This window comes from Tachysurus vachellii, chromosome 20, assembly GCF_030014155.1.
Source record: "Tachysurus vachellii isolate PV-2020 chromosome 20, HZAU_Pvac_v1, whole genome shotgun sequence".
In the NCBI taxonomy this organism is placed as follows: Eukaryota; Metazoa; Chordata; class Actinopteri; order Siluriformes; family Bagridae; genus Tachysurus; species Tachysurus vachellii.
This window is the reverse complement of record NC_083479.1, coordinates 2,700,806-2,726,087: the sequence shown is the minus strand read 5'-3', so window position 1 is coordinate 2,726,087 and position 25,282 is coordinate 2,700,806. Positions and strand designations below refer to the sequence as shown.

The following is a 25,282-nucleotide window of genomic DNA, read 5'->3' as shown; positions in this document are numbered from 1 at the left end:
GACTGCAATGACAAAAATTTGTGGACGTGGAGTTAGTGTTTGACTTTGTATTGAGACAGAGTCCAATTCTGATTAGAACACACAATCTGTGATTGAGTTCAGGTGACTGTCTGGCCTCCCACTGCAGTGTCTGGAAACTCAGACATCAGACTCCCCACCCGCTCCCCTCTTGCAACACACACACTGCTGGTTCCTCAGATTTGGATTGATAAGACTTCGGAAATGTCTGACGTTAACGCAGCTTTCGATCGATGGGAAAAACAAGGCTGTAATCCTCCAAGTCTTGATGCCATCTCAAACTCCTGAGCAACTCTTAATCTACTTTCAGCATGTTTCACATGCACAGACATTAAGTCTGGTTTGTAAAGGACACAAGCTCTTACATTACCCCCCTAGACAGACCGTTTTAATATAACATCTACCGTTGTCAGCCTTTATTGCTTGACATTTAACAGAATTTTCTCATGGCGCTCTGCAAGACAGGTGATACGATGGAGCACAACGAGCACCTGTGTGCCACATTTTTATAAAACAATAAAACAGCCATAGAGCTGCTTTAATTTCAGTGTGGTATGAATGTTCATTATAGGGAATTACTGAGTTTTAGTATTTGGAAGTCTGTTTTATTACATCCCAGCTCATGTTTTACTTTTCAGCAGATTGCAGGAACGTTAAATGATTATTTGCAGAATTATGTCGAGCATGACACATGTGATGTGAGCCTGAGTTAAAGCTATACAATAAAAAACAAGTGATCATGACAAGATGAAAAATGCTCATGTCCTCCCTCTATGGACATAATGAAAAAAAAAAAGAAAAGAAAAATATGTCATCTTTTTATTTTCCTTTAAAAAATCGTGCTTTGCGATTTATTAGGAAGCACAGTACGCTACTCGGTCGTATTAAAGTAAATGTGTGATAGTGACAGACACTCCCTTACAATAAAGTCCCAAACAATACAAATTAATTAGCAGACACAAGTAAAGCAATTCATACAAATCAGTGATCCTTTTTTTTTACTGCTTATTATGGAAGTAATTATTGTGGCATTGGCACTTCAAAATGTTTATGAAAAGGTCTCTGCGTGTCTGCCTTCATGTCGAACGTCTTGTGTGTAAAACAAACAATAAACACAAATAACCAATATGCCAATGTGTCTCTGACTAAATCTGTAAATATTAAAAGCACAGTGAAGCAGGGTGCATGTTTGTGTGTGTGTGTGTGCGCAGAGCTCACCAGACCCTTTAAAACACATCAATCCATTTATTAAACATTTTTTTTTCATTTGCGGTTGTGCCACATCCTCTGTACTCCACTCTGGAGGGGGGTCGAATATTTATAGGACTGTTCAGATGAGCTCTGAAAAGCGTGCTGTGTGTGTGTGTGTTGGTGGGGGTAGGGAGAGCAGTGAATTTCATCATTGCCTTGGCGCTGCCAGGCTTCGGCAAGTGTCAGACAGATTCTAATAAAAGTGTCTGGCCCCACGGTGGGCACCGGGCTGGCGCTTGCCGTGCCGCGGCTGACTGCTTGGTATGCGTGGAGCATGGCAGCGCTTCAGCTGTTGCTGGGGGCTCCGTGGTAAAGAGTCACACTGATTAGTTGGCATCGGCTATTGTTCGGTGCGAGACCAAACGGGGGGAGAAAATACAATTAGAGCCAGAGAGAAACAGTAAAGGAGACAGAGAGACAGACAGAGAGAGCAAAAGAGAGAGAGCGTCTGAGGGGAAAAGCGATTGTTTTTGAAAAACAGCGTTTCTAATGTGGGTAATTTAGCAAAATTAGATTTTTAAAAGTTGAACACTCCAGGGAGGATGTAACAAAATTAGTCGTAACACTTAATGAGTTCAGTTTGCGGAGCAAAAAAAAAAGAAGAGTCCTACTGTACCGAGTGAACCCGGACTGCAGAGCTGTTGTTAAATGTCAGGCCACCTTTCCAGTGGGCGCAGATGCCAGGGTGGCATTAGAGAAATTAATCTGCTGTTCAGTTCTGAAAGTCTGCGCTGATATTATGAGATGAGGAGGTGTGTGGATTTAATTAAGCGGCAGAAACTGTACCAGGAGTCAGACTTTCTGTTAGAAAAAAAAAAAAAGATGAGCAATGAGCATGTGTTTACTCAATATGTGAAACCCTTTTAAGGACAAGGTGGTGAATAATGAAGAGACAAGAGGAATAACAAGCGTAATTGATTCATGTCTAAAATGGTACTGAGGGATGAAGGATGAACTGGGAAAGTGGATGAAAAGCGGAGATGTTTTTTGAACATGATAGAACGTTCTTTTATTGAAAAATGTTGATTATAAATGTAGTGAACTTCCTCATCCTCCTTGTGACTAAGAACAGAGTGTAACTTTGCGCCTTTTTTGTGAGATCTGAGATTCGTTTAAGAGAATCGTTAGGAAATAATCAGTTATTGACCTGAAATGGCAACTAGATGACACAAAAATCTACGCATCTTTACGCACATTAAATTTTTTATTTGTGTTGATTAACAGAGGTTTGACGACACATTGTGCTGCCTAGTGGCCTGTGAGGGAAAAACACATCAACATTTGACAAGTCTAAACAAGTCTGACAAAATAAAATTATTTAAAAGTTTTTTGCAACAATCTCGACAAGCGGAACACAGATTAATTACAGAACATGCTGCGCGCAATAAGCTGCGTGAAAAAAATCGAAGAAAGGCGTTGTCTAGACAGCAATCTGCTGTAACAGCAGCTTTCCGCCAGGTCTAACTGATTCACCGTCCCTGCTTCGTTTTAGTCCCTGTTCCTAGGACATCAGTCGGCATCCTGCCTTACTATCCTGCGTCACCTCGGGAGGAAAGTTCGGAGTTCCGAGTCGCTCTTGCCCTCCGCCCAGGTCCCAAGAGCCTAACCCGTGATTTTGAATTCGCTCAGCTCACAAGTTAGGGTCTCAGGGAACAGGAGAAGTACAGCATGGTCCGGAGAGGTGCAGGGGTTAGAGTGTGTGGGGGGGAAGAACCAGGATCCTGCCTCTCTCTGTCATGCACACACATTTACACACACACACACACACACACACACACTCACACACACACTTTCCTGTGTGGCTGCTCTTTGTTCAACGCCCGGCTCTGTTCGTCTCGGCGGGCCAGCGCTCTGTCTGGTACCGTACAACAACACCGGCCCTCTGCAGACAGATCAGGATATAAAAACACACACAGATACACACACAGACACACACACACTCCCCCCTCAACCCCGATTTTTCACCAGATAACTTGTCCAGCATTCCACGCTAGTCGCTACAATCCGAACGCTGACCCGGCCCGACGAAAGCAGCAGACACGACTGATAAAGAGCGAACGAGTTTTAAAAAAGAACACGCCTTTCCAGACTTTTTCATTTCTCCGTCAAAAATGCAGCTGTGAGTCCGTGGCACACTGCTCTGCGCTAACTAGCCTTTGTTGGCTGAGGTAAACCCCTAGTCAGATGGTCAGTCTCTATCTCTTCCTCTCTCTCCTTTGTCTTCAGAGCCACAGCATTGGTGTGCATCTCTCACCTTGCTGATCTGCTGCAAGCGGCTTGTATGGAAAGGCAGAGGTGCAGCTCAGACACGGAGAAAAGGGGAAGGACTCGGGATTCGCGCCTCTCGCAAACGATTCGGTATCAGCAAAAAAAAAAGTGCGAGACGCTGATCGGCGGCGGCTGCAGTTCTCCTCTGCTCCCCCCTACTCCCCCCACCTGCGCTCATTTAACTCAGACACACAGCCACTGCGACACCCCCGCCACCCCCCCTTCCTTACCCCCTTCCTTACGACACTGGCGCGCTCCCCTCCGGACCAAAGTTGTCATTTAGATGTGATCACCAGATCGATTGGCAGAGACGACAGTGGTGGCTTTCTCGCTGCCTTTTCTCTAGTCCCGACATCAGACTGGCCCGGCATCAATTTCAAAAGCGCACGCGCCAGCCGAAATGTCATTTTTCGCCACGCTTGCACACAAACACACACACAAACACACCAATAGCAGACTCCTCCCCCCCACAAACAATCAGCCAGCTTCCTCCTCCTCAAGGGAATAGGGAAAGAGCGGACGCTGCCGGAAATGAGAACGGCTCGACACGTGCCTTTAACAACCCCTCCTCCCTGCCTCACATGCACACAGGCACGCCGTCAGAGCCGACACGTATGATTTGTCATTTCAGAGTAACGGTAAAGGGTAAGAAGAAAAAGAGTGTGCGAGTAAGAGAGAGAGAGATAGAGAGAGGAGAAGGTAATCCCAGACAGAGGCAGGTCACTGAGATGGGACAGGAGCTTGTGAGGTAAGGAGACACACTCTGACACACTCTCGTCTTCCTCTGACACCCTACCTCACCCCAACGTTGCCTCTCCACCCCCACCCCATTACACCACCATCATCACAATCACTCTCTCTCTCTCAGTCTCTCATATACACACTCTCTCATGCACCCCAATACCAGAAACAATCACTCAGCCCCAAAAAAACCCTCTTGATCTTTTCCCTTAGTGATCCCTCCCCTTTCCTCCTTTCATTTTGTCCAGGCCGCCGTACCTGTCTGGCAGAGAGTCTCTCCAGCATGTCGGCAAGTCTGAGCTCCAGTCGGCAGCGGCGTGCTGCGCTGAGCACCCTCCCTCTCCTCTGCTCTCACTACATCCTTCTCTCCCTCTCCTACTCTCTCTCTCTCTCTCTCTCTCTCACTCACTCCATCTCGACTGCTGCAAAGGCTTCGTCCTACACTGATCAATCCCTTCCTTAAGGAAAAAACAAAGTGTTTTGAAATACATGCACATCACATACACACGTCCAGTGGGGTGGCCAGCTTGCTGTTGCCACATACCCCCAACCCATGCACAGTTTATTCAAATATTGGGAGCATATATATACATATATATATAAAAGAAAAAGGAAAAATAAATAAATAAATAAAATTAAATAAAAAAGTCAATATAGAGCAAAGTGATGTAAAGGAAATGCAATCTAAAAGTATCCTTAATCATTTATATAACTGCATATAATATAAAAAAATATCCTAACGATTATTAAAAGCAGCTTTTGGCTACACGAATGGCTCGAAGGTTTAGTATGAGGTTCAGAAATAAAGTGGTCTGCCTCTGGGAAGCATAACTTTTCTTCACACGCAGCGCAATGCCACGTGACAAAACCACTGCAGTTCATCAAACAACACTTAGGAGAAAAAAAAAGCTCAATAAAATCCTTCGGTCAAAGCAGCCATCAGTGTCTTTTTTCGGTGGGTGGGGGTGGTGGGGTGATAGTGGTGGAGCAAAGCCCAGTCAGTCGTGGAGTCTGAATCAATTCTCAGAGGAGCAGACACATTTGATGAGATGGGATGATGGTTGATTTATCTGTCTGGGAGCGCTTCAGGACGGCCCCGTCTTAATCTCGCAACCTGTGACCTTCTCTCGCTGCTCCCTGCAGTGTGGATGGGGGTCGTGACCCTTACGCTGACAGCCGGTCATTGATTATGTGCTTAATGCAAACGCCGCCTATGTTGCCCGCACTGCAATGCAGAGCCTGGCGCTCACACACACACTCACACACACACACACACACACACACACGGAATGGTCTTGCTGAGGGGCTGCATTTCAACCTAAAGCTGATCTGAGAGGCGACTTCGCCGATATGAGAGCACACCATGCTGGCTCGAGCCTCAGGATGAAGAAAAGTGGTAGAGTATGTGTGTGTGTGTGTGTGTGTGTGTTTGTGTGTGTGTGGTGTGCACCAGTGAGGGCTGGTGAAATCAGCAGGGAAACCTTGACGGAGTGATGATCAATCAACTCTATTACCGCTGTGGCAGTGTCTGGGCCTGTGGCCAAGCTTATGCACCCACGGACCGTCAGCAGAGGGCCGCCGTCACACACAATCCAGACAATAAAGCGGGTCCTCATACACACGAACGCACAACACACACACATTAGAGGCGACCGTTTACCCAGGCGCAAACACATAAACACACACACGAGTGAGACAGAGACCCGTACACTCAAGGTGCTCAGCTCACCGCCATTTTGTTGAGAAAAGCACCTTGTTGACGCAGCGAGAGTCAACACTCACATTTCTGCACCGTGTTAGGTTTATGACACAAGGTTGCTACTATAAAGCTTTAAGGTGAAAAAAACAAAACAAAACAACGCTAAGTTCCAACACTCTCTGTTAGTGAGGAACTCCAGACGATTCATTCACTGAAACATTCAAAACGTATCAAGATTTGAACCTATAAAGAGCTAAGAGCAGGGGTCACAATATTTCAGGTCATTCTCAGGCATCATCAGATATCGATCAGGACTTGTACGCCATCAGCTGACTCAACAGCAATATCTATTATTTTTAGCTTCTTATTTCTCACTTTTTTTCTCATGCTCTTCTTTCTTAATTAAAATTTAAATGAAAGCTGCTTTGACTTTTACCTGCATCGGTTTAGCAGATCTGACTGTTGTGCGCCGTGTCCTTAATTACGCACGAGGATGAGTCAACAAGTCATGAAGATCTTATTGTTTCTGCATTGTTTATTATATAAACGCGTCACAAATGTGAATCATCTACACGATCCCCGTCTCTTCTTATAAGCAGATAATTGCGCTTATTTCTAGAAAGATTAAAACGGTCAATTTCTGTAGATGAAGATTGAAGATGATTACATGATTTAGATGTATATAAGTGACACATGGCTTATTTGGTGCAGTGGATATTAAGTAAATGAGTGTCTGTTTTAGTGACTCACAAACACGAGACTCGTTTTTCATCTAAGCAAAGTGTAAACTATACAACTGGATATAAACAGACGCGAGAGCTGGAAAAGACAACAAAGGAAACATTACAAGCTTTCTGACGCAAAAAAGCTGTGACGTCAAACCGAACATGAGCGGAAACAAAATTTGGAGAGATCTGTGTTCTAGAGGCATCAACATGATGTTTGTTTAATATAATAAGTTTAAATAATAATCCTTTTTATTTAAAGAATAAAAGAAAATTGCAAGTAAATGCACGAATGTATACACATGAGAGACATGGAGTATGGAGGGGGTTGTGGTAGTCGCTCGCTCACGTACACACGCGCACACACACACGCACACACACACGCACACATAGAAAACGCATTAATGACCATTGTGTCTGGTCCCTGTAGAGGACGGTCCAGTCTGCAGCCGCTGATCAATCCCATTGATTTGTCCCAGAGGTCAAAAGTCACGGGTACATCGATGGGAGAAAGTGCTTTACGCAGCAAGGCCGTTCCTGACTCCAGACAGATCAATGATGCCTCAGTCATGTACGTTATATGTGTATTTATTTATCCTATTTCTAATTGGATTTGGTCTTTTTATTGCTCTGTCTGTCTCGGCATGAAAAGCAGCGCGGTGTATCGAGCACCTCAGCAAGGAACCTGGCTCACTCGTTCACTCGCTGTGGTCTTTTTCCAGCACCAGTGATGCTCAGGTCAGGTTCAGTGATGTTCTTGGCTTGGAAGGGTGAAGGGCAGGAGGCTAAGTGCTCAATTACACACACACACGCAGACAGACACACAAACTAACAATCAATTACATATGAGAATGTGCAGCTGAGGCAGTGCACCTACAAAAAAATCCATGCACGTATCGAGGTACGTTAAAACACGCTGATGTACATGGAGAAAATGAGGATTATCAATAAAGATTTAAAACTCTCTATGTTCTGCCATGTTTTATTTACAGAGAATGGATTTCCTGTAGTTATGTGACACAAAAGCAATCGACTCCTGACACTTTTCTCGAGGAACGTTTGTAGAATTGTAACAAACGTGATGCTTTTTTCCGTGTCTCCGAGCATACTTTTCTTATTTTGATTAAAGGTCATTAACGGTATTGAGGAAAAGGAATACATATAGAAAATTTACAACGGGAAAACAATACAAACCAAATGCGATAAACGGTCTGGGAACCTTTTACAATGAAGACGGATCAACATCTGCAATTAGAGTTGTGATAAATAAATAGAAATTGAATTGTAGTTAGTAAAGGTTTTTTTTTCCATTTAAGCCAAATATTTTTTGGTAAGTTTGTAGAATTTGAGAACATTACATCCATTCAGGTTTCAATCCAAAGCCTTAACATGAATGTGAACTCAAAAAATAATTTGTTGCAAAAAGAAAAGGTTTGTTTTTCCCCTCAATTCAATTAAGACCTATTTTTAACGCTATTAAATCCCCGTTAATATCCGAGGCCGTTTGTTTACACTTGAGAGGTGCGGACTCGCAGAGGCCGATGGTGGAGTGAAACAAAAGTGTCTTCTTTCCTGCCCTATCTAATCCTGTAATTTATTTGTTCAGCTATCACATAAATCGAAGCCCAGCTGTAACCAATGAGTTGTAGCTCGGCCGATCGCGCCAGCTGGATCTGATTCTGCTGAGGCGGCGGGATTTTTCTGACACGCTTCGCTCTGCTACATCTGGAGGAACCATTGGGGTTCAGGGGGTGAGGACAAAAACTGCCTCTTAAAACAAACTCCTGTGAGTTTTTGTGTCTCAGCAACTGTCTAGTTTTTAAGAGTCAGTGTCAATTCGAAAGTGTTGAATTTGCAAAGTAAAAAGCTTATTCTTTAGTGCTGGAAAATAAAAAAATAAAAACGTTAAGACAAGTGTCTAGTGGTTTGTCAGTGTTCCCATAGCAAAAATCTCCCTAGAAAAAAAATGAAACGAAAACTTTCCTAACTTCAGATTTGAGGTGGGATAAAGATCCGGGACGACAGACGGAACAGCTGAGCCGAGTCCGAAAAAGAGGAGTTGGACATAAAGCCAAGGATTCGGGATTTCTTCTGTCACGCAGCACATCCCCAGTCTGGTCCGTGTTACGATTTAAAAAATGGCAAGAATCCCCACAAGACAGCATGTACTTTCGCTGGAGAAAAGACACCTCAAAAAAATTTCCGTTGTTGTCATTTGAAAAAAGATGTAAAACAACTTATTTTTCAAGCTGAGAAAAAGTAAAGAATAAAGAACTGCAACAACTTGACATGCCTTTTAAAAGTTTTTAAAGTTGGAAAGGTTCGTTTTATTTCAGCGAAGTGAGGGAAAGATTGCAAAAGTATCCTGACAACACTTGAAAAAACGTCTTAAAAAAGACGTCTCCATGTGTTATGTAACACAAAGTTTTGCCGAAGTTTTTTCTATCAATGTTACAACATTTATGTGTATATATATATATATATATATATATATATATATATATATATATATATATAAAGAAAAAGGTTCACAAACAAAATGAGAAAATAAAACAATTACTTCACTGTCCAGTGAGTAATAAATGATTATAAAAGTAACAACACTGGACATCATCAAATGCCCTGCTGTACTTATATAAAACGAAACGAGTCTTGTTCGAATTTCTACATGTTTGTTGTGAACTCATTTTTGACACGGTGTCAGTACGACGAGGAGCGTATTGAATCGTATCCATGTTCACAAATCAAATCTATATTAATACCACAAGTCATTTGTTTGTGCTTTAATTAAAAGCTGTTCGCTCCAATTTTACCCTACTGCCTCTTTAGAAACACTCAGTAATATAAAGATACAATAAAAAAAAACAAGCTAAGTGAATCTGGAGCTGGAAAAAAAACAACTGTGGATGTAAATCTCCTAAGGCTTTTTACTGAGATAGTTCCAGGAGAAACCTAGTCACTGAGCTGCTGGGAATCGCAGCAATTTAAAACACACACACACACACACACACAATGCATGAGTGTTTATATAATAGATCTACACATAAATTCCACATCGGTTTCACCGATCTCTCCTCAGATTCAATTCATATTCATAATTGCGTTTCTGCCGCCCAAGTTTCCAAGTCAAAACGCTCATTTGCAACGTCTCACTGTATTGATGAATGATTCTCAGTTACTCACGTTCCTAAATCAATTTAGCTGACATGGACAGGTCTGTGAAACCACACAGCAGATTTCAGAACTTCCTCCATATTTTCTCTCCTCTCTGGTCCAATCGAATGTGCTTCACAAGCAGTGGCGTGCAGCCAAAGCAACCTAGTGTCCTCATTCTGCAGAGACAGCGCCCGTGTCATGCTGAGCCGGAGAGGGAGGAACAAAGGTTCGGGGACGAGTCATTCTGTATGACTGAGCGCACGGTACAGCAGATATACCATGTATTTCCTGCGAGTGATGTGAGGCTGTATATCAAAGACGCAATACGCTGCAGAGACCGTAACACCAAGACCTTTCCCATATGGTACAGTTCCAGCGTTATGTTTTGTGAGTCCTGTCTAGGTCTGGATTCTGTCTGTAAATCACTGGTTAGGAGCGTTGGGTAAAATGTCAAGGCCTGGTGGGATTGAGGAAGCCTTCACTGAGGCTAAGCAAACACACGAGACAGTGAAGGATGAAAATGGTTCCCTCATGTACACAGGACTGGTGTGTGCTGATTTACAAACGTCATTTTATCACGGTTTGTCATATTATTAATAATGACGTGTGGTGAATGGACAAATGGGAAGGCAACGGGGGCTTTAAGTTTGGATAAAATAAAGAATTTCGAGAGAAAGTTGTCCATCAAATCTTTTATTAGTGGCACCTCATAATGATGGCTGAAGAAAATCGAACACACAGATATTGTGTGTGTGTCTTGCAGTTATGACAATGAGGAACACACATGTTCAAGATGCACACACACACACACACACACACACACACAAGTGATCACTGAAAGACAGATTGCAACCATGACTCCTAATTTTTAAAGTGTCTCAATTCTGTGATGTTAAATAGCACGAATGTTAAACAGAAGAGTGGTTGATGCTCCAGTCCTTTGCTACAAAACCAAGAAAAAAACACTAGACATTTTTAGAAACGTAATGGGTAGTCAGGCGAAGTGAAGTAATAAACCTTATCCTTGTTTATTATACTGTTACTGTGATATGGGTGTTTCGGCAAGAAGAAGCCCGAACAGAAATTAAACAAGGGCTGTAGATTAGTGAGGGTAACAGGAATCAGCTTTTTTGGCTCAGATTCTTTGATTCACAATTCACTCACTCTCTCATTTTCTACCACTTATCCGAACTACCTCGGGTCACGGGGAGCCTGTGCCTATCTCAGGCGTCATCGGGCATCGAGGCAGGATACACCCTGGACGGAGTGCCAACCCATCGCAGGGCACACACACACTCTCTCATTCACTCACGCAATCACACACTACGGACAATTTTCCAGAGATGCCAATCAACCTACCATGCATGTCTTTGGACCGGAGGAGGAAACCGGAGTACCCGGAGGAAACCCCCGAGGCACGGGGAGAACATGCAAACTCCATTCACAATTCAGTTCAATATACTGTATATACTCATTTTATTAGGACTACCTGTATACCTGCATACTAGTGCAATTAAGCAATCAGCTGATCACACACAATGCAGGAAATTTGCTCTACAGCCCCTGTAGCCTCAGATTCCTGTTCTTGGTTGACAGACATGGAACCTGTCGTATGTATTTGAGATTATTTCTTTTTCATGGTCATTCTCTTTGAGCTCAGCAAGGTATTTCTGGTTCACTGGATGTTTTTTCTAGACACTGTTGTTCGTTAAACGTTTCTAAAATACAACAAGGCCGTGATAACTGTCACAACTGATCATGTCATTTTTCCATTCTGATGTTTGATGTGAAGATTAGCTGAAGCCCTTGAGCTGTACGAACGAGCATGTGTACAGGTGTAGTAGCCGTATGTTTTTCCAGTAATTGGGAATTTAATATTCAATGCATATCAAGGAATTGTTTAGGACAACCTTGAGGTTTCTCACTATAAGCAGGCATGTATGGGTTTCTCGCAAAATTCCGATTTCTGATATAGACTCATCCTGTTTCAGGTACATATGTATGTGAGATCGTGTGCTAAATCTAGGTTAGTATAAATGAATAGCAGTGCAATATTTTATGCAAATGTTATGCCTGAGTACAAAAAGCTGCAGACTTAATGCTGTTCTTGGAAACAAATGAATCAAGAATGAGATTTTTATCCTATACTTGTGTAGCCCGTGGTCACTGACAGGTGGCACAAAATCTACAGTCAGAGAGAGAAAGAAATCAGCCCCAGATGACACATACTGTATATCAAAAAAATTAGACGACAGTCTAACATACAGAAGAACAACCTACACATATAAATGCAGCAGTCTTTTTGTTTATGATATCAATTATAAAACACGCTGAATATCACAGATATTACGCTGAACAGCCAGAGAACGACGCTGACCTTCGGCGTCTGATGCAAAAGTAAATTTTTGATTTGATTTGATTTGATTCCTCTCACGGCTTTTGAAAAATAAATTTACGTAACTTCGAACTATGTGCAGGAAAAGCATAAATAAAGACATAATACTACCTTTTTTTTATCATCAATAATATCTTATTAGTCCTTCAAGACTGATGTACATAAAGAGTATGATAAGTAAATCACACTGTGATGGATTTTTTCCTGCTGCGGTTCAGCCTGCATGTTTATATTGTAGGTGCACTATAATATTACAGCCTGTGTGTGTTGTGTAATGTACATATACACAGCAGTGGATTAAATCTCCAACAAAAAAAATAAATAAATAACCCTTCCAAATACCACTAATTGAGATAGTGAGCTCTCCTTTGAGAAGGGGAAAAGTTAATTAACCCGCCGCGTTAAAGGAAACCGTAATGTGAATTCCTCTGTCACTTTGCATTAAGCGGTTAAGAGGGTTGTGTGTTCGCAAACTTTCTTCCCGCGTGTTTTAAAGTGTAAGCTACAAAACCGTATGCGCCTCTAATTACTTATTTTATATTTTATTTCATGAATTATTTCAAAGAATGTGGTGAACACTTACTGAGTCCACGCGATGGCAAACGACCATTTAGTATTGCTAATTAAACATTGTCATTAATGTAAAACCTGCTGTTGGGTTCATTCATCTGGCTCAGTGAAGCCGTTTGTCTTTATGTAATTTAGTTGTGTAACAAAACTGCATTAAATACAAACTGCTCTAATCGTTCAAGGCCACCGGTTTCCACCAAAGTTTTGCCCGGCTTACTCATGAGCTATAGTAAGTTCTGAATCTCTCAACATCACGCAAACGATTTCTAACAAGAAAGACAAATTGTATAAGCATAAGTAATACTACTGCCCACTTTTTCCTAATCTTTTATACCATTGACACTTAATAAAATAAATAAATGAATAAAAACGGATGAAACTACGACTCCAGACATTAGAATTTACATGTTGTAACATGTTTCAACATGTTGTACTTTTTAACAATTATATTTAATAGTTAACAACAGTTATATTTAATCACCAGTCTTATCAGGCATTAATTCCTGTTCTAAATTATAGTTTAGCGGTTATAAAGTCATTCCGTCGCTACCTTTGTTCTATCCTGAAGACATTCTAATGTCACAACCTAGTGTCAGAAAACAAAGTGCCGGAACTGGAGACTCCTTCCGTAAATGTTATATAAGCATCTCCTAACAGAAACCTTCACAATGACATTGGTTAAATCTCCTCCGAAGACTCTCGAGAAATGTAAGCTAAAGGAAATGAAAATATTTCTTTACGACAAAGTTCCTTGTTTAAGTGATGTTTACATCAGGAAGAAGGCTCTCCGGACGACATGAGTGTACTCCAAGGAAAGCTAGAAGGTTGTACAGTTAACTCCCATGGTGTAATTCTAAACCATACAACCTACTACCTCAACCTGGATGCACACGGTTTCTTCTTGTCTCCATAGTCTGGTGCTTTAGATTTGGAGCTTGAAATGAAAAAAAAAAAACTCACAGAAACTAACATATGTAACACAACACTCGTTATTAAAAAGATTTACCAAAAAAGTTTTATGATGATTAAGGAGATGACGTGTACTGTTCCATTGAGCTTTGCTCATGAAAGGTATTAAATTTAAAAGAAAAAATATCCCCAACACTACAGAACATAAATAATCCACTGCTATAAAACTGGGCAGACAAAGACTGATTGCACCACGGTGACAGAGACCCACAGAATCGAGCTTGGGTTACCAGATTTGCCACAAGATCGGATCTACGGGTTTTTGACACGTGGTTCATCCTCAGAAAAATAACAAGAAACGCGTTTGTCACAAATTGCCAAAACAAACCAAGAAAGAACAAGAAATGTAATGCTTTTGAAAGAGAAGAAGACAGACTACAAAAAAAAAAGTGAACTAAATAGTTGCACGTCATCATGCTCGTCTTTTCTTTCGAGCGTGTGCAGAGTGATTACGCCGCAGTCTGATCTCGTGATGATCTCGTACTTGATATCTGTAGTGACGCACTCAGTATAAGAGATTAAGTTGGAAAGCTTACCTGACGTAGCACAACTCCGGACATGTATCATATGCTGATGCTCGTTGTACTAAAAAAAAAAAAAAAAACACAAAGAAAGTTTGCTTTCAGGCATCAGTGAAAACATCAGACACATCAGACAAAACAATGTAATAGAGTGGAGATGCTGGTGTATCATTGTAATTACATAGGTATAATTACATAGTTATAACTACCATATTACAAAATAGAACTTAAATGAATAAAGCGACGCAGGATACAATCCCATGTGCAGTTCCACTATTAATTTCTCGACTACTAATCCAGTTTTGTTCAAGTCAAACACCAAAGTTCAGCAGCTCTGACAGTGCGTACCGTGCTTTAACATGGCAACACTGCACACACAGAGGTTTTGCCAGAGAGCAAAGAATCTGCCGGGGCAGGAAACCTGCCAAACTGTATTGCCATGAAAACAGCTAATGTTCAGTCGATCTGACCGGAGAGAGACGCTCACGTGGAATGGAGACGACTGGTACCAGGGATTTTTAACAATGCCAAAGTCTGTGCCAGCTTACAAAAACTTCACCTATTCATCTGGACTTTAACACTTTTCGTTTTTTTTTTTTATATTTTGAAGCGTCCGCCTCCTCTAACAGGCTTTCTTCCCATTTTTGCAAGAATTGATAAGAACATAAAAAATTAAATAAATACGAGTGCTGCGCCAAATCTAAACCAGCCTGGGATAGTATCCAGAGATCCTGGCAAATTCAGGTATAGGTCTGCACTGTGCAGCGCCATCCGCCATTTTCTCAGGCATCGAAAGGCAGGAAAAAAAGGGAAAGAATTCTCTCTGCTTTCCAAGTTTCCTCTCTCTCTTTTTCCCTCTATCACTCTCTGTCTCTGTCCTGGCACCATAACAAAACCTCAGCCAAAAGGTCAAACAGTTCTCCGGTTCGGGATCGGAAAAGCGTTCCACTGAATCATTCGGCTGACAGTGTGAAGACATCTTTTGTCTAAATCAAAACCCTTAGCCCTGCCTACCCCGAAAATTCGGCAACCACCGGGGGAGAAACATAGGGGAGGGAGCGGGTAGGAGTGGTGTTGGGAGTCATGGCAACATCCACCTGGCATGCTGCCCGTCATCAGTGCACGGAGTGTGAGCGCCAGCTTGCGTGACGGAGAACAGGAATGCTCTACTCTGTCCAAAGTCGGTCTGATATTTTCATGGCCAGCGGTTCAGTTTCATGCCCAAGTGCCAGAACCCAAATCTTGTAAATGAGATGGTATTCTGGCTCAAAGCTGCACAAATGTCTTACAAACTTGTCTAAGAAAAAAAAAATAATCATGAACTTCATTTGATAGGACTCATATAAACTGCGTGAGATCTCGCTACATAAGTAGCTGTTGCTTTTTGCTGGCCAGACCGCTACAAACACAAAGACACACATACACAAACACTAGAAACCCGGGGCGTGTAAATCCTCTGCTCTGGTTGCAGACGGCAGGTGAGACCCCGGAATGTGTCCTGAATCTTAACCTGTCCCCAGAAAGCATGAGCAGGATTACTACCTTTTCCCCAAGAGACTGCATGCTGCAGAAGCAACATATTTCAAAGCCTCATTAAAACAATTCCAGTCTTCACAACTGAAATACATTCAATTGGAAAATGCACCACAAAACTTAATACTTCATTCTCTCAAAGCTCACAATTGTGCTCCTGATAACTTGCTTCCAGTGAGGATTGAAGCACAGAAATCTAACAGAGTTATTGGCTAATTATCAGCTGATATTGCTCACAGAGTTATTGGCTAATTATCAGCTGATTAACCAAATGCCGATGTGAAATTTTTATAAAAAAGAATCTTAATGAATTTTTGCAGTTAATTCAACAACATCGATTCACTGTCACATTATATAGACCAGGCGTGTCAGATTACAGTCCTATACAATCACTGAAGAGCTTCAACTAATTTCACGTAGCTGATTCAACTCTTCAGCAGATTGCCTAAATAAAGATCTACTTTTTTGTGTTTAGAGAATGAAAACAAATCTTTATCTCTGGAGCAGAAGAGGAAAAAAAGGGAATATAGGTCAGTAAATACAGAACACGACTAATATTTCTCGCCCTGTATTCGTTAGACTTAGGAGATAAAGTGTCCTGGGATCTATTTTTAGTTTTAACGAATCCTAATAAATGCAGCTAACACAAGTGACATCGATGACTGGGTTTAGATCAGAGCCGTGAATATGAGGCAGAATCCCATTCAAATCTCAAACAGATTACAAAGTCTTTGTGGAATAGTTCTACTGCAAAAGATTCTACTGATTTTTTTCTCCATGTGCCCCACTTAGGCTTTGGATTCCATTCAATAACCTTAAATCACCTCGGTTTTGAACTCGGTACCCTCCTCTACTGGCAATAAATAAGTCTAATGGTTCGCTTGAGAGTTTCTGATTCTGACCTAACACACCCAGCCTTTTTATTTCCCCTAACTGACAGATGAGCATCTGAGAGATCTCTCCAGAAACATTTTGTGGACTATTTTGTGGGCCGAACGGGAACGAATCAGCGGCAACGCTTTCAGACCAACATTCCACAGAGAGATGTGTGCCAAGCCTAGGCCCTGTGGAATCCAGCCCGCAAAACTCGATATGTGGATTCAATTACCCTGAGCCCGTCTGCTTTGTGCCTGCGTCGGCAGATAGCATCGGAGCGGACACTCTTCTGCTCCTACTGCCCCTAGACCATGGAGGGATTATAGGAATTCACCTTCTTTAAGGAGAAATATCTCAAATATGGGTGAACAAGGACAAAGAGCATTTTGTTTATTTCCATCAACTCGTGACAGCAAAGACAACTGGTATAAGACATGAATCTGTTTACATAAAAATGTGTTCTAAATTTACAAATGCAATTTTTATTAAGAGGAACAAAAGTAGGACAAAAAAGGATGTTTAACTGAATCGGTAGAATTTCTAAAACTAGAAAAAGGAGTTTCTTCCCCACATAAAAAAAAAAACAAAACAAAAAAACACAAACCTGTCCTAATCATTGCAAGAGTAGGCTTGTGAGAATTTCATCAATTTTATTAGATATACCATGATGAAAAGCTAAACCAACAAAAACAACTGCTTTAACTCCTTAAACTCACAGCACCTCTCAGCAGGTCTAGATTTATGCTATTCCTCTCTTTTAAATACAAACATGTCTTATTAGTTTCATTGCAGTTACTGAAAAATTCCCAGTTGCCAAACAATATGCTTTGAGAGTGATTAATGAAAAATAAGCCGTGTCTTTGAGTGGCTGAAGAAGACTAGAACAAAGATAAAGTGGACAGTACATGAAATAAGCTAGATGGTGAAACGTTGATCTAAAACAAAGACTAGTTGTTCAGGCTGGTTTGGGTTTGGTGGCGGTGAAGAAACTTGTCCAAAAGGTGCAGACATGTTAAGATAAACACTTGCAGCGTCACCTGAGATCTTGGGAAGTTTTTCCTTCATGTATCCTGATTGGCTGCAATGCTCCACACACTAACAAGCTGAAGTCAAACGGTTCATTCCGATAATTCATCCATATGACAGGTCTCATGACTCATTCAAGGCCATCCACCAGCGAGCAGAATCTAATTTAAGTGAAAACCACTTCCACGTGTGTGTTTTCCTAACATACAGATGGGTTACAAATTAAAGGAAATATTGGTGGCTCTGGTTTGTAGGGGCATTTATTTCTCGCCCCATTAGACATAAGCATCACTGCAAATCAATACAAAGATCTCCTATGATGAATCATTTCTATATAAACTTTTGTCTTTCAGTATAATTCTGCCTTCAAATAACAAGTTCTCAGTGAAAGGTTTGGTGAGGCTATGTCCTTCACAATCATATGATCTCAATCCAATTAAACACATTAGACAGCACTATACAATACCATCTGTCTGTCTGTCTGTCTGTCTGTCTGTCTGTCTGTCTGTCTGTCTGTCTGTCTGTCTGTCTGTCTGTCTGTCTGTCTGTCTGTCTGTCTGTCTGTCTATCTATCTATCTATCTATCTATCTATCTATCTATCTATCTATCTATCTATCTATCTATCTATCTATCTATCTATCTATCTATCTATCTATCTATCTATCTATCTATCTATCTATCTATCTATCTATCTATCTATCTATCTATCTATCTATCTATCTATCTATCTATGAGGTGCAGTACAGTTCCAGACACTTGGCCAAGGAACACTGAAGCTGTTCTGATGACTAGTGGCAGTTTGACACCTTTCTAAATCACCTTACTTGTATTTTTCCTTTAACTCTAACAGTGTGTTGTGTCCACTGACCCGATGTTTAAAAAAATAAAAGCAGCTGCTAAAGTTTTTTTTTAACTTAGATTTTTATTAATAGTGATTAATAATAAAAGACTAAAAAATGTGGAACATCTAAACATCTCCAGGCCATCCGATATGCATATTTATTGTGTTCATAAACATATGTAAATTATGCATTATGTGCATCCTCCGCTTCAAATGTTCCATTGACCAAAATTATTCCTTTGAGTACTGGTGAAAAAAGACAAATAGTAACCATAAGTGTACCTCTTTCTCCTTAATCTATAATACACACTGCCAAATGGTTCACCCGCATCTTTGTTCGTGTCCCCCCCCAGCTTCAATATCCCTTAAAAAAAAAAAATCATATGCAGAAAATCAGGCAGCTCAGGGTCAAAGTTCAACAGGGACCAAATAAAAAAACACAACAAATAAATAAAGTATTAAAAAAAAGGTTTTCCCACAGGACAGGATAAACCATTACAAACCAGACAGGGGGGAATATCAGACAGACGTCCCTGTAATGCGTAATGCGGTGCCACCATCGGGACGAACCAAGTGCGCAATGCGCAGGGGGTGGCAGAGGCAGAGAAAAATACAGTCGATCGATACTCTTCACATTTACTTAACTGTGGTTATTTATTGATATAATCCAAAAATGTCGGCAGATATGGTGAACTATCGAATACAATATTAAACTGCTTTATTGCTTAGATGCACAAAAAAAGCAGGAATGGAGCCTACATTTTACTGCAGTCAACTACGCACATCCAGCGTCTCTGAGCTGGATCACTCCTGGTGAAAACGAAATGTCAAACATTATTTTTACATGCCTTGTTAATCTTCATTGAAAGCCTGTACGACCAGATATAAGCTCTTGAGGAACGTTATATCCGCATCTTATTCTAGAGGGCTCATGAGGGAGGAAGTGTTATTTTTGTCTCAAAGCCAAAAAGATTTGCAGTGGGGAGCTTCATCACTGCTAATTTAATATCGCCTCGAGCAAGGTAAGAGCAATGCGCAGGTTAAAGAAGTAGAGTTTTTGCATTGTGATGGTTATTCAGGTTGTGCGCACACACAAACAATCTTTCTGCAAGCCCTGAACGTGAGAACATGATCTGCTTCGGTCGCTCTAACAAAACGGAGGAGAAAAAAGGAAAGAGTTGCTGGTGGAGTTGCTAAAATATGTATTTCGGACTGTGCTTCTTCTTAGCTGAAAATAAAATGCAGCAAGTTGCACATGCGGCTCTTTGAATGTAATTTAGTAAAAAGCTTCCAGCTCCATAATTTTCTGGGTTAAAGCTCTGTGGGGAGAGAAGAAAGAAAGGTGGAGGGCAAGGTACGTCTTTGAAAAAGAGACCTTCAGTTTCCCGGTGGAAAGAGTGGAAAGCCTTCTACCTTTCCTTAAATGCTTGCAGAGGTTTGCCAGGCAACGAGCCAAGAAAATGACTTTGTTTGACCCGACTGCCAATCAATTCGAGTAGCGCGGGCCCAGACTAAACAGGCAGTTTTTCAGCAAGCCTCATTGGCTGCAGCTGCCTCCTGTGGGCGGGGACGAACACAGAAACCGGGCTGTTGACAAGGGAAAAGGGAAGGAGAGAGCTGGTGCACAGCTCATATTGAAAACACATGGCCAATAGGAGCGCAGGTGATTAGCTGACCAAATTACTCCATTAAATGCATCGTTAAAACAACAGTCAACGTCATAAGTTAATCGGATGCCGGTGGAGGAAAGAACCGCCACTCCACTGCATTCCTGTCATTTCCACACAAAGAAAATCTTCACTTCACTGTGTGTTGCTAGGCAGACTAATCTTCCTGGTCAAAAGCGCAGATATAAAAAATACATAAATAACGAACCACAAGTTCTACAGCTGTATTATATATTTTTAACCCCAAAATTCCCTGTCTGGGGACAACCCGGATTAGTCAAGGCTCTATTAGTGGTGAGAAATCAGTCCATTAAAAGGGAAGTCCCTGATAACAATGTCACAGCATGAGTAGTGCTAATTTAATTAATGCCGGCTTTGAGAAAGGAAGGCATCTCTTTGAGGGGCTCAACCAACCCAAGGTCTCTCTTAAGCCCTGTTCAATAGAACAAGACATGACTTTGAGTTTTTTTTTTTTTTTTGAGTAAGTAATAAAAAAACACATTCAATTAAAACTGGAGGCTTAATCATGTTGTGAACAGGATGCATTGATTACCTGGAACAATACTGCTCAAGTGGAGCGACTTGTTCTCTTAACAGTAGAAAACCAATCGATGCATTATGAATTTCAAGCATCTGACTTTGGAGAAAGTAAATATAGACTCTTCTATGTGACTTTATAAACACTCTAGAAATCAATAAAAATGGCATCCACCATGGACTGAAAGTGAATTGCCGTAATCGAACTGGACAGTTGAAATAAATCTGAATGATGGCGAGTTTTTAATTACTTTATTCAGGGTGTCGTAATGCAAACTTTTGCATAAGGCGTTCATCTATCTAAAAACTAATATACACAGATAATACTACACAAATAAAAGTTGCTAGCCAATTAAGTAATGATTATACAAAAAAAAAAATTAAGAATGCTTCTTTGATCTAAATTCCCTCAAATCTGCGTTTGGTTATGCAGAAAGATATCTACGGTCGTTAAAAACGGTCATTTTATGCATTTCTAAGACAAATATAATATTGTAAGAAATAATCGCGTGTTCCGTAGAAATCCACAGAATAACAGTATTGTCATTACAATCACCTTAAAAAACACAGCTCTAATTAAGTGAAGGTATTCAGCAAATATAATTCATGAACTACTGAAGATACTGATACCCAAGTTTCTATCTAGACCCTAAGGAGCTTTTGTTTGTTCACCTCAATCCCAGTTAAGGCGAATGAAATTTGCTTTTAAATGTAAACTACGGTATATAAAATTATGAGCTTCATAAACACCAGGTCATATAAACATACACCCCTACACTATTTATGCTGTTTACATTTACTTCATGGCCTGCCTCTTTCTACTGTCCATTTAAGTACCCTAATTTAAATTCCCCATGACTAACCCGCATCCCTCTACCGCTACGATGAACAGAATTAAGTATAAAAAAAAAACCTTTGGCATTTCCCACCGCCTGAGATGTTGTCCACTCAGCAAAATGGTCGGAGAACCACAGCATGAATGACACACAAAGGCGTAATTATAATTCTCCTCTGTGCTATGAAGGAAATTTGCGGAACCAAAATTGCTTTGCATTTATAGAACAGGAAAACAATGAACTTCTCTCAGCCTGAGAAAGATGTAAACAGTCTAGGTAGCTATTATATGCGCAAATTAGTGTTTTATAAAGACAAAAACCCAGGTGAAAGGACACTGTTGATCATAGAGCAACAGTAAGATATGACAGTGCTGCTTGTTGAAGAAAAAAAAAAAAGCACAAATAATGATTCACAATAACACTTCACAGCCCACCATCAGATTTGCTCAAATTACACCCTGCATGCAGTTCTGGAAAATCATGATACACACACCACTGTGTCATAGATTTTGGATATTTGGGTAAAGTTAGTATCTGAGTCACGTTAAGGAACAATGAGCAACACCGGTCCCCAAGTGTAAACTTCTTCAGATTTCCTGCTTTTTTTTAAAAAAAATACGACTGGACTAAGCATTGATACGACTGCACGGTGTGGAACTGCCGAATTGAAACTGAAAAGGAAGTTTTTTAATTTTTGTTACGTTCTCTAGACCAAAATGAAAATGTTTGCTTTTCATTATTCTTCGAGCGCATATTAGAGTGTAATCTACACTTTATGTTTGTCCAGCATATGGTGAAATGTGTTTCTGATCCAACATGTGGTTTGTTCGCCAGACCTCTGTATAGGGTAAGCAAAGTTAACAGGAACTGACTGGTTTAAAAATCGTGGCTGTATGGCGTTACCACTGGGTCCCCCTGCTGTGTTACATGTTCTCAGCCTCTTTTGTTTGGTGTTAACCCATTAAATCCCACATAAGAGGCCATTGAGACAAGTGTCACGTACCCTGGGGGGCCACTTTGTTTGGAACAAAGAACTTAAATGGGTTACACACCACTGCAACTGATCCTCCCTGGTTGTTTCCTTGGGTCTGTATTATTCTTAAAGCATGCTCATAAACAAAACATTAAAGGTGAAGTATGTAATGTCAAGTGACATCATTCTACTTCTCAAACTAGCATCGGTCGTGCTGTCTTGGAACTTTCCAAAACTTTTCAGTGTGTTACAATTTACAACATAAATCCAGACAATATTTATAAGAAGATATTTTTTCACTTTAAAACCTTTAATTTTTAAATGTGTGTGCAAAATATTTAAATTTGTAAACCCATGATGGAAATCTCATCTAGTGCAACCCCAAAAGATAAACAGTATTGACCATGTTTGTAGAACTGAACTACATCTGGGAAGGCTGGAGTATTGTTACACACAATCAGACAGCTGCATGGCATTTGTCTCTACATGTCATGAACATGCTTTGGAAAAGCATTTCCTGCCAAAAGGTATCTTGACTCATTGACTCAACCTCTCGATAATCCAGCAGCAGACACAGAGTTTTATCTATGATAACTGTCAAATGATATTAAACTTCAACAGTTGGCAGACACTAGTTATTATGGGAACGACTCTACACCCTATGCAAGATAAACATGACACTGGTGTAATTACTGCACTTCTGTCCTCGGTGATGAATGATGCCTGGCCTTGAGACCAATGGCAAATTACCATTTTAAAAATAGTCCGTGACGTGAACAGGTCAGCAAAGCCATGACTCCGACAGTCTCTGTGTATATTTATATAGGAACGGACAAGCAGAGGGCTAATGAGGCCCAGTAACCCAATTAGTACCTTGTCCTTATCCTGCTCCAAACCAGACCTAGATCTCTAGCGACTGTAGACAATCCCGAAGGTGGTGCAGAGCTCAACCCCTCCCAGCTCCCAAACACACGGTTTTCTAAACAGGGACCGTCAGCTAACTAACTGCATTGCTCTGGGCTAACAAGACTAGACCTATGAAGAAAAAAAAAAACGTTTTTTTAAATAAAAAAGAATGCTGTATTTGCATGAAACGATATAACTACTGAATTAATTTTAGTAAAAAAATCCAGTGGTTAAAGCACTGGTTTACATTTCATAGCCATATCATTGTCGGCTTCCAAGCACAACTCTGGGAAGCTTTGCTGGACGTTCCTGAAATATATCAAATTCACACAGCGAGTCAAGCACTATATCATTAAACAGCATTGTATGGGCAGGCTAATGTTTGTGTTTGATCTTGTGGCCCCATTGGAGTGCTCTTGACTCTAACCAGTGGCACTCTTAAACTGAGATCAGACGAACGCCTCTGCTTTTCAGATAGTTTATGAAACATGAGGGACTCTGACAGATTGCACAAAGACAAGTTTCCTCTTGTGGTTCTGCTAACAAAGTCCTCTCTGTCCTCACCTTTAATCCCTTTTGGCACAAATTCCTGATCTCTTGCCAGGTTCATCTTTTCAAATAAGGAAAATAATTATAAAAAAAAAATAAATAAAAAAATAAAAAAATAGAAGAGTGGAGCCAAAAGCACCTCGCATCAGTCTACAAGTTCCTGTTTTACAGGCTTTTCGACGACACACGGCGAATTCAACAGATGCCTTTTTCAGCCCCATTACCCAGGACCACAACAAACACCTAATGACACTGCCACTGGGGACGTTCATGGAGGTGCGGTTATCACTTACACTTAGCTGGATTTACTCATGTTTTTAAATATTCAAAATGTTTTGATGATTAAATATTAATCCACACTTTCCTTTTAATCTTATTTCTTTTTAGCATGGAGATGATAAACTGAGGATGAATATATCATTAGCTCATATCAGGACAAAAATATTATTAGAATGATATATAATGTGCATCATTAATTATTTTAAAGGAACAGGAAGCTGAATAAAATGACTCACTAGGCATATTCAGTCATTGTAAAATGTTATTTAATTCATCTGAAATTAATTTACTGTAAAATCACTTGATATTGTTATGTTTTTCCATCCCCTGGGGGTTAAAAAAAAAAAACAACTAACCCAGAAAAGAAATAATAACAAAATATCCTCGAATCGCAGCTAATCCGTAAAAAAAAGGAAGTCTTCTTTTATTTATTTACAAGCATCCTTTCTCAAAAAGGCGGTCTTGTATAATCTTTGTGTTCTACAAATTTGAAGTAATGTGTTTGTTGCTGTCCAGTTCACAGTTAATTTTATTCTCCTTATTATTATTCTTATTTAGTCTTCTGAAGAAAAAAAAACAAACAAACAAAAAAAAACACCAGATAATTTTTATTCCTCTTTTTATGCCTCATTAAATCCAACGTAGCGCTGGTGCTTAAATATGTTTGGAAAAATAATACACAAAAAGCAACTGAGAATATATAAAATTAAAAAAAGAATACTATTTTGAAGTTTTAAAAAATAAAGACCTATTAAATGTATAAATATAGTCATATTTAGGTTAATTGTGTTCTTAAAATAAAGCTGTAGTGGAAACATTTCCAGTAACCAAATCTAAAATATTGAACTGTATATTCTTTCAGAAATGTCAAGGAGAAGCAAACAGGTTTTTTGAATAACAAGAAGAATATAATCATAACAAATCCCTTCCCTGAGCTCCTATTCT

At 40.3% G+C, this 25,282-nt stretch overlaps 1 long non-coding RNA gene across 2 annotated transcripts in view; it reads right to left on the bottom strand.

Moving 5' to 3' along the window:
- The window catches only part of LOC132863737 (uncharacterized), a 48,659-nt gene that overhangs the window by 5,661 nt on the left and 17,716 nt on the right, over window positions 1–25,282 (bottom strand). For both annotated transcript variants that reach the window (XR_009650138.1, XR_009650137.1), the window contains one exon: window positions 14,329–14,377. This is a non-coding gene — a long non-coding RNA (uncharacterized LOC132863737). The remainder of the gene's footprint in view (window positions 1–14,328; window positions 14,378–25,282) is intronic.